The sequence below is a fragment of the Phymastichus coffea genome, unplaced genomic scaffold, assembly GCF_024137745.1.
Source record: "Phymastichus coffea isolate CEN01 unplaced genomic scaffold, Cenicafe_Pcof_1.1 PCOF00013, whole genome shotgun sequence".
Taxonomy (NCBI): Eukaryota; Metazoa; Arthropoda; class Insecta; order Hymenoptera; family Eulophidae; genus Phymastichus; species Phymastichus coffea.
In genome coordinates this window covers 4,352,549-4,368,005 of record NW_026706824.1, presented here as the reverse complement: position 1 = coordinate 4,368,005, position 15,457 = coordinate 4,352,549, and the positions used below count along the sequence as shown (strand labels likewise).

Here is a 15,457-nt window from a genome sequence, read left to right as displayed (position 1 = left end):
GAGATCGGAGTGTCGTGGAAATCCGGTGGATGTCGAATAAGTGTAAAAATTTTTTAAAATTAACCGGTTCCAGAAATTAAATGTACTCAAAATAACAAAAAGCCCCTTCTCAGACCATGTTAACGCTAGACAGCTAAATGTATTCACAGCTACAGGTTACGTCGAAGTGAGATCGGACTGTCGTGAAAATCCGGTCGATATCGTATTTGCGGTAAAATTTTCATAAATTAGGTGATTAACGAGATTCTATGTGCTCAGAATAATAAACAAGCACTTTTCAGACCATGTTAACGCTGGACATCTAAATTTGTCCCCAGCTACAGGTTACGTCGAGGTAAGATCGGAGTGTCGTGGAAATCCGGAAGATATCGTATTTGCTATAAAATTTTCATAAAGTAGGTGATTAACGAGATTAAATGTGCTCAGAATAATAAAAAATGCCTTTTCAGACAAAGTTAACGTTAGACATAAAAATGTGTCCCCAGCTACAGGTTACGCCGAGGTAAGATCGGAGTGTCGTGGAAATCCGGTGGATGTCGAATAAAAGACAAAAATTTAAAAAATTAGCCGGTTACAGAGATTAAATGTACCTAGAATAATAAAAAATCCCTTTTCAGACCATGTTAACGCTAGACAGCTAAATGTGTTCACAGCTACAGGTTATGTCGAGGTGAGATCGGAGTATCGTGAAAATCCGGTCGATATCGTATTTGCGATAAAATTTTCATAAAGTAGGTGATTAACGAGATTAAATGTGCTCAGAATTATAAACAAGCACTTTTCAGACCATGTTAACGATAGACATATAAATGTGTACCCAGCTACAGGTTACGCCGAGGTAAGATTGGAGTGTCGTGGAAATGCGGTCGATATCGTATTTGCGATAAAATTTTCATAAAGTAGGTGATTAACGAGATTAAATGTGCTCAGAATAATAAACAAGCACTTTTCAGACCATGTTAACGCTATACATCTAAATGTGTCCCCAGCTACAGGTTACGTCGAGGTAAGATCGGAGTGTCGTGGAAATCCGGAAGATATCGTATTTGCTATAAAATTTTCATAAAGTAGGTGATTAACGAGATTAAATGTGCTCAGAATAATAAACAAGCACTTTTCAGACCATGTTATCGCTATACATATAAATGTGTCCCCAGCTACAGGTTACGCCGCGGTAAGATCGGAGTGTCCTGGAAATCCGGTGGATATCGAATAAGAGACAAAATTTTTAAAAATTAGCCGGTTACAGAGATTAAATGTACTCGGAATAATAAAAAGCCCCTTCAAAAACCATGTTAACGCTAGAGAGTTAAATGTGTCCATAGCTATAGGTTACGACGAGGTGAGATCGGAGTGTCGTGGAAATCCGGTGGATGTCGAATAAGCGTAAAAATTTTTTAAAATTAGCCGGTTACAAAGATTAAATGTACTTAGAATAATAAAAAATCCCTTTTCAGATGATGTTAGCGATAGACATCTAAATGTCCCCCACCTACAGGTTACGACGAGGTGAGATCGGAGTGTCGTGGAAATCCGGTGGATGTCGAATAAGCGTAAAAATTTTTTAAAATTAGCCGGTTACATAGATTAAATGTACTTAGAATAATAAAAAATCCCTTTTCAGACGATGTTAACGATAGATATCTAAATGTCCCCCAGCTACAGGTTACGACGAGGTGAGATCGGAGTGTCGTGGAAATCCGGTGGATGTCGAATAAGCGTAAAAATTTTTTAAAATTAGCCGGTTACAGAGATTAAAGGTACTTAGAATAATAAAAAGATCCTTCTCAGACCATGTTAACGCTAGACAGCTAAATGTGTTCACAGCTACAGGTTATGTCGAGGTGAGATCGGAGTGTCGTGGAAATCCGGTGGATGTCGAATAAGTGTAAAAATTTTTTAAAATTAACCGGTTCCAGAAATTAAATGTACTCAAAATAACAAAAAGCCCCTTCTCAGACCATGTTAACGCTAGACAGCTAAATGTATTCACAGCTACAGGTTACGTCGAAGTGAGATCGGACTGTCGTGAAAATCCGGTCGATATCGTATTTGCGGTAAAATTTTCATAAATTAGGTGATTAACGAGATTCTATGTGCTCAGAATAATAAACAAGCACTTTTCAGACCATGTTAACGCTGGACATCTAAATTTGTCCCCAGCTACAGGTTACGTCGAGGTAAGATCGGAGTGTCGTGGAAATCCGGAAGATATCGTATTTGCTATAAAATTTTCATAAAGTAGGTGATTAACGAGATTAAATGTGCTCAGAATAATAAAAAATGCCTTTTCAGACAAAGTTAACGTTAGACATAAAAATGTGTCCCCAGCTACAGGTTACGCCGAGGTAAGATCGGAGTGTCGTGGAAATCCGGTGGATGTCGAATAAAAGACAAAAATTTAAAAAATTAGCCGGTTACAGAGATTAAATGTACCTAGAATAATAAAAAATCCCTTTTCAGACCATGTTAACGCTAGACAGCTAAATGTGTTCACAGCTACAGGTTATGTCGAGGTGAGATCGGAGTATCGTGAAAATCCGGTCGATATCGTATTTGCGATAAAATTTTCATAAAGTAGGTGATTAACGAGATTAAATGTGCTCAGAATTATAAACAAGCACTTTTCAGACCATGTTAACGATAGACATATAAATGTGTACCCAGCTACAGGTTACGCCGAGGTAAGATTGGAGTGTCGTGGAAATGCGGTCGATATCGTATTTGCGATAAAATTTTCATAAAGTAGGTGATTAACGAGATTAAATGTGCTCAGAATAATAAACAAGCACTTTTCAGACCATGTTAACGCTATACATCTAAATGTGTCCCCAGCTACAGGTTACGTCGAGGTAAGATCGGAGTGTCGTGGAAATCCGGAAGATATCGTATTTGCTATAAAATTTTCATAAAGTAGGTGATTAACGAGATTAAATGTGCTCAGAATAATAAAAAATGCCTTTTCAGACAAAGTTAACGTTAGACATCTAAATGTGTCCCCAGCTACAGGTTACGTCGAGGTAAGTTCGGAGTGTCGTGACAATCCGGTCGATATCGTATTTGCGATAAAATTTTCATAAAGTAGGTGATTAACGAGATTAAATGTGCTCAGAATAATAAACAAGCATTTTTCAGACCATGTTAACGCTAGACCTCTAAATGTGTCCCCAGCTATAGGTTACGCAGAGGTGAGATCAGAGTGTCGTGGAAATCCGGTGGATATAGAATAAAAGTAAAAATTTTAAAAAATTAGCCGGTTACAGAGATTAAGTGTACTCAGAATAATAAAAAATCTCTTTTGAGACAACGTTAACGTTACACAGCTAAATATGTTCCCAGCTACAGGTTACGCCGAGGTGAGATCGGCCTGTCGTGGAAATCCGGTGGATGTCGAATTCATTTCAAAATTTTTAAAAATTAGCCGGTTACAGAGATTAATGTACTCGGAATAATAAAAAATACCTTTTCAGACAAAGTTAACGTTAGACAACTAAATGTGTCAACAGCTCCAGGTTACGTCGAGGTAAGATCGGAGTGTCATGACAATCCGGTCGATATCGTATTTGCGATAAAATTTGCATAAAGTAGGTGATTAACGAGATTAAATGTGCTAAGAATAATAAGCAAACACTTTTCAGACCATGTTAACGCTAGACATCTAAATGTGTCCCCAGCTACAGGTTACGTCGAGGTAAGATCGGAGTGTCATGGAAATCCGGTGGATATAGAATAAAAGTGAAAATTTTAAAAAATTAGCCGGTTACAGAGATTAAATGTACTCAGAATAATAAAAAATCCCTTTTCAGACAAAGTTAACGTTAGACAGCTAAATGTGTTCACAGCTACAGGTTCTGTCGAGGTGAGATCGGAGTGTCGTGACAATCCGGTCGATATCGTATTTGCGATAAAATTTGCATAAAGAAGGTGATTAACGAGATTAAATGTGCTAAGATTAATAAACAAGCACTTTCAGACCTTGTTAATGGTAGACATATAAATGTGTCCCCAGCTACAGGTTACGCCGAGGTAAGATCGGAGTGTCGTGGAAATCCGGTAGATATCGAATAAGCGTCTACATTTTTAGAAACGAGCGGATGTAGTGTTTCTATGTACAACGAGTAGTAAATTAATATTCTTAATACTAACTGGACATTAGATATCCCGAATAGGGCCAAATAAGCGTCAAGTCGAACATAGATCAGATTGTCGTGGAAATTCGGTCGATATCGGATTTGCGATAAAATTATCACAAAGTAGGTGATTAACGAGATTAAATGTGCTAAGAATAATAAACAAGCACTTTTCAGACCATGTTAACGCTAGACATCTAAATGTGTCCCCAGCTACAGGTTACGTCGAGGTAAGATCGGAGTGTCGTGAAAATCCGGTGGATGTCGAATAAAAGTCAAAATTTTTAAACATTAGCCGGTTACAGAGATTAATGTACTCGGAATAACAAAAACCCCCTTCTCAGACCATGTTAACGTTAGACATATAAATGTGTCCCCAGCTACAGGTTACGTCGAGGTAAGATCGGAGTGTCGTGGAAATCCGGTCGATATTGTATTTGCGGTAAAATTTTCACAAATTTGGTGATTAACGAGATTAAATGTGCTCAGAATAATAAACAAGCACTTTTCAGACCATGTTAACGCTAGACATCTAAATGTGTCCCCAGCTACAGGTTACGTCGAAGTAAGATCGGAGTATCGTGAAAATCCGGTCGATATCGTATTTGCGGTAAAATTTTCACAAATTAGGTGATTAACGAGAATAAATGTGCTCAGAATAATAAACAAGCACTTTTCAGACCATGTTAACGCTAGACATCTAAATGTGTCAACAGCTACAGGTTACGTCGAGGTAAGATCGGAGTGTCGTGACAATCCGGTGGATATCGTATTTGCGATAAAATTTTCATAAAGTAGGTGATTAACGAGATTAAATGTGCTAAGAATAATAAACAAGCACTTTTCAGACCATGTTAACGTTAGACATCTAAATGTGTCCCCAGCTACAGGTTACGTCGAGGTAAGATCGGAGTGTCGTGACAATCCGGTGGATATCGTATTTGCGATAAAATTTTCATAAAGTAGGTGATTAACGAGATTAAATGTGCTAAGAATAATAAACAAGCACTTTTCAGACCATGTTAACGTTAGACATCTAAATGTGTCCCCAGCTACAGGTTACGTCGAGGTAAGATCGGAGTGTCGTGACAATCCGGTCGATATCGTATTTGCGATAAAATTTTCATAAAGTAGGTGATTAACGAGATTAAATGTGCTCAGAATAATAAACAAGTATTTTTCAGACCATGTTAACGCTAGACCTCTAAATGTGTCCCCAGCTATAGGTTACGCAGAGGTGAGATCAGAGTGTCGTGGAAATCCGGTGGATATAGAATAAAAGTAAAAATTTTAAAAAATTAGCCGGTTACAGAGATTAAATGTACTCAGAATAATAAAAAATCTCTTTTGAGACAACGTTAACGTTACACAGCTAAATATGTTCCCAGCTACAGGTTACGCCGAGGTGAGATCGGCCTGTCGTGGAAATCCGGTGGATGTCGAATAAGCGTAAAAATTTTTTAAAATTAGCCGGTTACAGAGATTAAATGTACCTAGAATAATAAAAAATCCCTTTTCAGACCATGTTCACGCTAGACAGCTAAATGTGTTCACAGCTACAGGTTATGTCGAGGTGAGATCGGAGTATCGTGAAAATCCGGTCGATATCGTATTTGCGATAAAATTTTCATAAAGTAGGTGATTAACGAGATTAAATGTGCTCAGAATTATAAACAAGCACTTTTCAGACCATGTTAACGATAGACATATAAATGTGTACCCAGCTACAGGTTACGCCGAGGTAAGATTGGAGTGTCGTGGAAATGCGGTCGATATCCTATTTGCGATAAAATTTTCATAAAGTAGGTGATTAACGAGATTAAATGTGCTCAGAATAATAAACAAGCACTTTTCAGACCATGTTAACGCTATACATCTAAATGTGTCCCCAGCTACAGGTTACGTCGAGGTAAGATCGGAGTGTCGTGGAAATCCGGAAGATATCGTATTTGCTATAAAATTTTCATAAAGTAGGTGATTAACGAGATTAAATGTGCTCAGAATAATAAAAAATGCTTTTTCAGACAAAGTTAACGTTAGACATCTAAATGTGTCCCCAGCTACAGGTTACGTCGAGGTAAGTTCGGAGTGTCGTGGAAATCCGGAAGATATCGTATTTGCTATAAAATTTTCATAAAGTAGGTGATTAACGAGATTAAATGTGCTCAGAATAATAAAAAATGCCTTTTCAGACAAAGTTAACGTTAGACATAAAAATGTGTCCCCAGCTACAGGTTACGCCGAGGTAAGATCGGAGTGTCGTGGAAATCCGGTGGATGTCGAATAAGCGTAAAAATTTTTTAAAATTAGCCGGTTACAAAGATTAAATGTACTTAGAATAATAAAAAATCCCTTTTCAGATGATGTTAGCGATAGACATCTAAATGTCCCCCACCTACAGGTTACGACGAGGTGAGATCGGAGTGTCGTGGAAATCCGGTGGATGTCGAATAAGCGTAAAAATTTTTTAAAATTAGCCGGTTACATAGATTAAATGTACTTAGAATAATAAAAAATCCCTTTTCAGACGATGTTAACGATAGATATCTAAATGTCCCCCAGCTACAGGTTACGACGAGGTGAGATCGGAGTGTCGTGGAAATCCGGTGGATGTCGAATAAGCGTAAAAATTTTTTAAAATTAGCCGGTTACAGAGATTAAAGGTACTTAGAATAATAAAAAGATCCTTCTCAGACCATGTTAACGCTAGACAGCTAAATGTGTTCACAGCTACAGGTTATGTCGAGGTGAGATCGGAGTGTCGTGGAAATCCGGTGGATGTCGAATAAGTGTAAAAATTTTTTAAAATTAACCGGTTCCAGAAATTAAATGTACTCAAAATAACAAAAAGCCCCTTCTCAGACCATGTTAACGCTAGACAGCTAAATGTATTCACAGCTACAGGTTACGTCGAAGTGAGATCGGACTGTCGTGAAAATCCGGTCGATATCGTATTTGCGGTAAAATTTTCATAAATTAGGTGATTAACGAGATTCTATGTGCTCAGAATAATAAACAAGCACTTTTCAGACCATGTTAACGCTGGACATCTAAATTTGTCCCCAGCTACAGGTTACGTCGAGGTAAGATCGGAGTGTCGTGGAAATCCGGAAGATATCGTATTTGCTATAAAATTTTCATAAAGTAGGTGATTAACGAGATTAAATGTGCTCAGAATAATAAAAAATGCCTTTTCAGACAAAGTTAACGTTAGACATAAAAATGTGTCCCCAGCTACAGGTTACGCCGAGGTAAGATCGGAGTGTCGTGGAAATCCGGTGGATGTCGAATAAAAGACAAAAATTTAAAAAATTAGCCGGTTACAGAGATTAAATGTACCTAGAATAATAAAAAATCCCTTTTCAGACCATGTTAACGCTAGACAGCTAAATGTGTTCACAGCTACAGGTTATGTCGAGGTGAGATCGGAGTATCGTGAAAATCCGGTCGATATCGTATTTGCGATAAAATTTTCATAAAGTAGGTGATTAACGAGATTAAATGTGCTCAGAATTATAAACAAGCACTTTTCAGACCATGTTAACGATAGACATATAAATGTGTACCCAGCTACAGGTTACGCCGAGGTAAGATTGGAGTGTCGTGGAAATGCGGTCGATATCGTATTTGCGATAAAATTTTCATAAAGTAGGTGATTAACGAGATTAAATGTGCTCAGAATAATAAACAAGCACTTTTCAGACCATGTTAACGCTATACATCTAAATGTGTCCCCAGCTACAGGTTACGTCGAGGTAAGATCGGAGTGTCGTGGAAATCCGGAAGATATCGTATTTGCTATAAAATTTTCATAAAGTAGGTGATTAACGAGATTAAATGTGCTCAGAATAATAAAAAATGCCTTTTCAGACAAAGTTAACGTTAGACATCTAAATGTGTCCCCAGCTACAGGTTACGTCGAGGTAAGTTCGGAGTGTCGTGACAATCCGGTCGATATCGTATTTGCGATAAAATTTTCATAAAGTAGGTGATTAACGAGATTAAATGTGCTCAGAATAATAAACAAGCATTTTTCAGACCATGTTAACGCTAGACCTCTAAATGTGTCCCCAGCTATAGGTTACGCAGAGGTGAGATCAGAGTGTCGTGGAAATCCGGTGGATATAGAATAAAAGTAAAAATTTTAAAAAATTAGCCGGTTACAGAGATTAAGTGTACTCAGAATAATAAAAAATCTCTTTTGAGACAACGTTAACGTTACACAGCTAAATATGTTCCCAGCTACAGGTTACGCCGAGGTGAGATCGGCCTGTCGTGGAAATCCGGTGGATGTCGAATTCATTTCAAAATTTTTAAAAATTAGCCGGTTACAGAGATTAATGTACTCGGAATAATAAAAAATACCTTTTCAGACAAAGTTAACGTTAGACAACTAAATGTGTCAACAGCTCCAGGTTACGTCGAGGTAAGATCGGAGTGTCATGACAATCCGGTCGATATCGTATTTGCGATAAAATTTGCATAAAGTAGGTGATTAACGAGATTAAATGTGCTAAGAATAATAAGCAAACACTTTTCAGACCATGTTAACGCTAGACATCTAAATGTGTCCCCAGCTACAGGTTACGTCGAGGTAAGATCGGAGTGTCATGGAAATCCGGTGGATATAGAATAAAAGTGAAAATTTTAAAAAATTAGCCGGTTACAGAGATTAAATGTACTCAGAATAATAAAAAATCCCTTTTCAGACAAAGTTAACGTTAGACAGCTAAATGTGTTCACAGCTACAGGTTCTGTCGAGGTGAGATCGGAGTGTCGTGACAATCCGGTCGATATCGTATTTGCGATAAAATTTGCATAAAGAAGGTGATTAACGAGATTAAATGTGCTAAGATTAATAAACAAGCACTTTCAGACCTTGTTAATGGTAGACATATAAATGTGTCCCCAGCTACAGGTTACGCCGAGGTAAGATCGGAGTGTCGTGGAAATCCGGTAGATATCGAATAAGCGTCTACATTTTTAGAAACGAGCGGATGTAGTGTTTCTATGTACAACGAGTAGTAAATTAATATTCTTAATACTAACTGGACATTAGATATCCCGAATAGGGCCAAATAAGCGTCAAGTCGAACATAGATCAGATTGTCGTGGAAATTCGGTCGATATCGGATTTGCGATAAAATTATCACAAAGTAGGTGATTAACGAGATTAAATGTGCTAAGAATAATAAACAAGCACTTTTCAGACCATGTTAACGCTAGACATCTAAATGTGTCCCCAGCTACAGGTTACGTCGAGGTAAGATCGGAGTGTCGTGAAAATCCGGTGGATGTCGAATAAAAGTCAAAATTTTTAAACATTAGCCGGTTACAGAGATTAATGTACTCGGAATAACAAAAACCCCCTTCTCAGACCATGTTAACGTTAGACATATAAATGTGTCCCCAGCTACAGGTTACGTCGAGGTAAGATCGGAGTGTCGTGGAAATCCGGTCGATATTGTATTTGCGGTAAAATTTTCACAAATTTGGTGATTAACGAGATTAAATGTGCTCAGAATAATAAACAAGCACTTTTCAGACCATGTTAACGCTAGACATCTAAATGTGTCCCCAGCTACAGGTTACGTCGAAGTAAGATCGGAGTATCGTGAAAATCCGGTCGATATCGTATTTGCGGTAAAATTTTCACAAATTAGGTGATTAACGAGAATAAATGTGCTCAGAATAATAAACAAGCACTTTTCAGACCATGTTAACGCTAGACATCTAAATGTGTCAACAGCTACAGGTTACGTCGAGGTAAGATCGGAGTGTCGTGACAATCCGGTGGATATCGTATTTGCGATAAAATTTTCATAAAGTAGGTGATTAACGAGATTAAATGTGCTAAGAATAATAAACAAGCACTTTTCAGACCATGTTAACGTTAGACATCTAAATGTGTCCCCAGCTACAGGTTACGTCGAGGTAAGATCGGAGTGTCGTGACAATCCGGTGGATATCGTATTTGCGATAAAATTTTCATAAAGTAGGTGATTAACGAGATTAAATGTGCTAAGAATAATAAACAAGCACTTTTCAGACCATGTTAACGTTAGACATCTAAATGTGTCCCCAGCTACAGGTTACGTCGAGGTAAGATCGGAGTGTCGTGACAATCCGGTCGATATCGTATTTGCGATAAAATTTTCATAAAGTAGGTGATTAACGAGATTAAATGTGCTCAGAATAATAAACAAGTATTTTTCAGACCATGTTAACGCTAGACCTCTAAATGTGTCCCCAGCTATAGGTTACGCAGAGGTGAGATCAGAGTGTCGTGGAAATCCGGTGGATATAGAATAAAAGTAAAAATTTTAAAAAATTAGCCGGTTACAGAGATTAAATGTACTCAGAATAATAAAAAATCTCTTTTGAGACAACGTTAACGTTACACAGCTAAATATGTTCCCAGCTACAGGTTACGCCGAGGTGAGATCGGCCTGTCGTGGAAATCCGGTGGATGTCGAATAAGCGTAAAAATTTTTTAAAATTAGCCGGTTACAGAGATTAAATGTACCTAGAATAATAAAAAATCCCTTTTCAGACCATGTTCACGCTAGACAGCTAAATGTGTTCACAGCTACAGGTTATGTCGAGGTGAGATCGGAGTATCGTGAAAATCCGGTCGATATCGTATTTGCGATAAAATTTTCATAAAGTAGGTGATTAACGAGATTAAATGTGCTCAGAATTATAAACAAGCACTTTTCAGACCATGTTAACGATAGACATATAAATGTGTACCCAGCTACAGGTTACGCCGAGGTAAGATTGGAGTGTCGTGGAAATGCGGTCGATATCCTATTTGCGATAAAATTTTCATAAAGTAGGTGATTAACGAGATTAAATGTGCTCAGAATAATAAACAAGCACTTTTCAGACCATGTTAACGCTATACATCTAAATGTGTCCCCAGCTACAGGTTACGTCGAGGTAAGATCGGAGTGTCGTGGAAATCCGGAAGATATCGTATTTGCTATAAAATTTTCATAAAGTAGGTGATTAACGAGATTAAATGTGCTCAGAATAATAAAAAATGCTTTTTCAGACAAAGTTAACGTTAGACATCTAAATGTGTCCCCAGCTACAGGTTACGTCGAGGTAAGTTCGGAGTGTCGTGGAAATCCGGAAGATATCGTATTTGCTATAAAATTTTCATAAAGTAGGTGATTAACGAGATTAAATGTGCTCAGAATAATAAAAAATGCCTTTTCAGACAAAGTTAACGTTAGACATAAAAATGTGTCCCCAGCTACAGGTTACGCCGAGGTAAGATCGGAGTGTCGTGGAAATCCGGTGGATGTCGAATAAAAGACAAAAATTTAAAAAATTAGCCGGTTACAGAGATTAAATGTACCTAGAATAATAAAAAATCCCTTCAAAAACCATGTTAACGCTAGAGAGCTAAATGTGTCGATAGCTATAGGTTACGACGAGGTGAGATCGGAGTGTCGTGGAAATCCGGTGGATGTCGAATAAGCGTAAAAATTTTTTAAAATTAGCCGGTTACAAAGATTAAATGTACTTAGAATAATAAAAAATCTCTTTTCAGACGATGTTAACGATAGACATCTAAATGTCCCCCACCTACAGGTTACGCCGAGGTGAGACCGGAGTATCGTGAAAATCCAGTCGATATCGTATTTGCTATAAAATGTTCATAAAGTAGGTGATTAACGAGATTAAATGTACTCAGAATAATAAAAAATCCCTTTTCATACCATGTTAAAGCTAGACATAAAAATGTGTCCCCAGCTACAGGTTACGCCGAGGTTAGATCGGAGTGTCGTGGAAATCCGGTGGATGTCGAATAAAAGTCAAAATTTTTAAAAATTAGCCGGTTACAGAGATTAATGTACTCGAAATAACAAAAAATCCCTTTTCAGATAAAGTTAACGTTAGACAGCTAAATGTGTTCACAGCTACAGGTTACGCCGAGGTGAGATAGGAGTGTCGTGGAAATCCGGTGGATGTCGAATAAGCGTAAAAATTTTTTAAAATTAGCCGGTTACAGAGATTAAATGTACTTAGAATAATAAAAAATCCCTTTTCAGACCATGTTAACACTAGACAGCTAAATGTGTTCACAGCTACAAGTTATGTCGAGGTGAGATCGGAGTATCGTGAAAATCCGGTCGATATCGTATTTGCTATAAAATTTTCATAAAGTAGGTGATTAACGAGATTAAATGTACTCAGAATAATAAAAAATCCCTTTTCAGACCATGTTAAAGCTAGACATAAAAATGTGTCCCCAGCTACAGGTTACGCCGAGGTTAGATCGGAGTGTCGTGGAAATCCGGTGGATGTCGAATAAGCGTAAAAATTTTTCAAAATTAGCCGGTTACAGAGATTAAATGTATCTAGAATAATAAAAAATCCCTTTCCAGACCATGTTAACACTAGACATCTAAATGTGTCCCCAGCTACAGGTTACGCCGAGGTAAGATTGGAGTGTCGTGGAAATGCGGTCGATATCGTATTTGCCATAAAATTTTCAAAAAGTAGGTGATTAACGAGATTAAATGTGCTCAGAATAATAAACAAGCACTTTTCAGACCATGTTATCGCTATACATATAAATGTGTCCCCAGCTACAGGTTACGCCGCGGTAAGATCGGAGTGTCCTGGAAATCCGGTGGATATCGAATAAGAGACAAAATTTTTAAAAATTAGCCGGTTACAGAGATTAAATGTACTCGGAATAATAAAAAGCCCCTTCAAAAACCATGTTAACGCTAGAGAGTTAAATGTGTCCATAGCTATAGGTTACGACGAGGTGAGATCGGAGTGTCGTGGAAATCCGGTGGATGTCGAATAAGCGTAAAAATTTTTTAAAATTAGCCGGTTACAAAGATTAAATGTACTTAGAATAATAAAAAATCCCTTTTCAGATGATGTTAGCGATAGACATCTAAATGTCCCCCACCTACAGGTTACGACGAGGTGAGATCGGAGTGTCGTGGAAATCCGGTGGATGTCGAATAAGCGTAAAAATTTTTTAAAATTAGCCGGTTACATAGATTAAATGTACTTAGAATAATAAAAAATCCCTTTTCAGACGATGTTAACGATAGATATCTAAATGTCCCCCAGCTACAGGTTACGACGAGGTGAGATCGGAGTGTCGTGGAAATCCGGTGGATGTCGAATAAGCGTAAAAATTTTTTAAAATTAGCCGGTTACAGAGATTAAAGGTACTTAGAATAATAAAAAGATCCTTCTCAGACCATGTTAACGCTAGACAGCTAAATGTGTTCACAGCTACAGGTTATGTCGAGGTGAGATCGGAGTGTCGTGGAAATCCGGTGGATGTCGAATAAGTGTAAAAATTTTTTAAAATTAACCGGTTCCAGAAATTAAATGTACTCAAAATAACAAAAAGCCCCTTCTCAGACCATGTTAACGCTAGACAGCTAAATGTATTCACAGCTACAGGTTACGTCGAAGTGAGATCGGACTGTCGTGAAAATCCGGTCGATATCGTATTTGCGGTAAAATTTTCATAAATTAGGTGATTAACGAGATTCTATGTGCTCAGAATAATAAACAAGCACTTTTCAGACCATGTTAACGCTGGACATCTAAATTTGTCCCCAGCTACAGGTTACGTCGAGGTAAGATCGGAGTGTCGTGGAAATCCGGAAGATATCGTATTTGCTATAAAATTTTCATAAAGTAGGTGATTAACGAGATTAAATGTGCTCAGAATAATAAAAAATGCCTTTTCAGACAAAGTTAACGTTAGACATAAAAATGTGTCCCCAGCTACAGGTTACGCCGAGGTAAGATCGGAGTGTCGTGGAAATCCGGTGGATGTCGAATAAAAGACAAAAATTTAAAAAATTAGCCGGTTACAGAGATTAAATGTACCTAGAATAATAAAAAATCCCTTTTCAGACCATGTTAACGCTAGACAGCTAAATGTGTTCACAGCTACAGGTTATGTCGAGGTGAGATCGGAGTATCGTGAAAATCCGGTCGATATCGTATTTGCGATAAAATTTTCATAAAGTAGGTGATTAACGAGATTAAATGTGCTCAGAATTATAAACAAGCACTTTTCAGACCATGTTAACGATAGACATATAAATGTGTACCCAGCTACAGGTTACGCCGAGGTAAGATTGGAGTGTCGTGGAAATGCGGTCGATATCGTATTTGCGATAAAATTTTCATAAAGTAGGTGATTAACGAGATTAAATGTGCTCAGAATAATAAACAAGCACTTTTCAGACCATGTTAACGCTATACATCTAAATGTGTCCCCAGCTACAGGTTACGTCGAGGTAAGATCGGAGTGTCGTGGAAATCCGGAAGATATCGTATTTGCTATAAAATTTTCATAAAGTAGGTGATTAACGAGATTAAATGTGCTCAGAATAATAAAAAATGCCTTTTCAGACAAAGTTAACGTTAGACATCTAAATGTGTCCCCAGCTACAGGTTACGTCGAGGTAAGTTCGGAGTGTCGTGACAATCCGGTCGATATCGTATTTGCGATAAAATTTTCATAAAGTAGGTGATTAACGAGATTAAATGTGCTCAGAATAATAAACAAGCATTTTTCAGACCATGTTAACGCTAGACCTCTAAATGTGTCCCCAGCTATAGGTTACGCAGAGGTGAGATCAGAGTGTCGTGGAAATCCGGTGGATATAGAATAAAAGTAAAAATTTTAAAAAATTAGCCGGTTACAGAGATTAAGTGTACTCAGAATAATAAAAAATCTCTTTTGAGACAACGTTAACGTTACACAGCTAAATATGTTCCCAGCTACAGGTTACGCCGAGGTGAGATCGGCCTGTCGTGGAAATCCGGTGGATGTCGAATTCATTTCAAAATTTTTAAAAATTAGCCGGTTACAGAGATTAATGTACTCGGAATAATAAAAAATACCTTTTCAGACAAAGTTAACGTTAGACAACTAAATGTGTCAACAGCTCCAGGTTACGTCGAGGTAAGATCGGAGTGTCATGACAATCCGGTCGATATCGTATTTGCGATAAAATTTGCATAAAGTAGGTGATTAACGAGATTAAATGTGCTAAGAATAATAAGCAAACACTTTTCAGACCATGTTAACGCTAGACATCTAAATGTGTCCCCAGCTACAGGTTACGTCGAGGTAAGATCGGAGTGTCATGGAAATCCGGTGGATATAGAATAAAAGTGAAAATTTTAAAAAATTAGCCGGTTACAGAGATTAAATGTACTCAGAATAATAAAAAATCCCTTTTCAGACAAAGTTAACGTTAGACAGCTAAATGTGTTCACAGCTACAGGTTCTGTCGAGGTGAGATCGGAGTGTCGTGACA

At 37.6% G+C, this 15,457-nt stretch overlaps 1 protein-coding gene across 1 annotated transcript in view; it reads right to left on the bottom strand.

Moving 5' to 3' along the window:
- The window catches only part of LOC131673513 (uncharacterized), a 1,322,481-nt gene that overhangs the window by 170,066 nt on the left and 1,136,958 nt on the right, over window positions 1-15,457 (bottom strand). The window lies entirely within an intron of this gene.